Genomic DNA, 1373 nt, shown 5'->3' on the forward strand with positions numbered 1-1373 from the left:
GCAGCGCTTTTGGATACAATTTAACAATAGTTTACAACATCTAAATGTTACATTAGTTACTTAATTTGTGATTTTCACAAATTTGTGCACAAAGTCAATTGATTAACCATTTTCTGTCCAAAGTTAACCATATACAAGTACCCTTACGACGCTAAAACCGACAAGGGCCTTTAGGTCTGGAAGGGACACTTCAAGTCAGGTCCTCGCGAATCTATTTTCTCCTGAAGCTACGTCAGCGGCTCGTGACACAGAATTAGGGGCATATGACAGTCTAGAATCGAGAGATAAGGGGTGTGGTGCGATAACGAGAAAATCAGAGAAGGGAAGTGGAGCGACCGTGGATCCAGAATGAGGCCGGGGAAGCTGTTTCTGGGCTCCCCAGGAATCCGGGTTTCCAGCTCCGAGTTAGAAGGGGCCCTAGAAGGGGGACTCAGGCGGGGCTGACTGCCGAGAGTCGCTATGTCGGCTCGGCTCTTCCTAACAAGAAACTATTCAGGTCTTAACTCAGAAAGAGAGAATACCACATCGCGCCCGCGCCAAAAAGCGCCTTTGAGAAACTGAGTGGCTTTCTTCTCCCTCCAACTTCCCTGAGGCTGAAAGCAGGCAGACACGCCTCCAGCGCTTCTTCTCGGATTTTATTGGTTGTCCTGGCCTGCCCATCTGTCACTAAGTCTTTTTCATTGGTCAGCAGAGCCAAGCTCCAGCTTTCACAGACAATTCCCGGAACTAATCATCGCCCCACCTCTCCGCAGACATGTGAGTGACATAGGTGCCAACCAATAAGAAATGAAAGAGAGAATATGGACAAACCCCTCCCCTTTTTACTCTTTCAGTTAATGGTATAAAAGGTTGAGCAGCTAATACCAACCACCAATCCATAAGGGCGGAAGAGGATGATGAGAAAAGTGATGGGTGGGGATGACGTGGCAGTGACAGGAGCATAAACTGAAATGACTGGCGGAAACAACAGCCAATCGGCGATCAAACTGGCCGGGCACACTGCATTCTCACGTCTTCCCTGAGCGCCAGAAACTTCGGGAAAGCACCAATAAGATTCTACATGCGTCTGATTGGCCTTCATCTGAACCAATGAACGGCGAGCCTGGCGGACGTGTCCCACCCCGGGCTCTCACTGGGCGGTGTAGAATGACAGGCCCGACAGAAATGCCAGTGTCCGTGGGGTCTTCCGCAAGTCACTCTCGGCCGCACCAATCGACTGCCTCCTTCCCGGCGGCAGAGCCCTCCTCCCCGCGGCAGGCCGGGCGGGGCGGGGACGCTGCTCGGCGGCGGCTGATGCGCTAGCTGTGTGGTGCGCTTCGGGCAGCCACGGGGGCTGTCGTAGGCGGTTCCGGTTCTGTGTCTCGGGGCGGCGG

Source organism: Galeopterus variegatus, unplaced genomic scaffold, assembly GCF_000696425.1.
Source record: "Galeopterus variegatus unplaced genomic scaffold, G_variegatus-3.0.2 Scaffold793, whole genome shotgun sequence".
Taxonomy (NCBI): domain Eukaryota; kingdom Metazoa; phylum Chordata; class Mammalia; order Dermoptera; family Cynocephalidae; genus Galeopterus; species Galeopterus variegatus.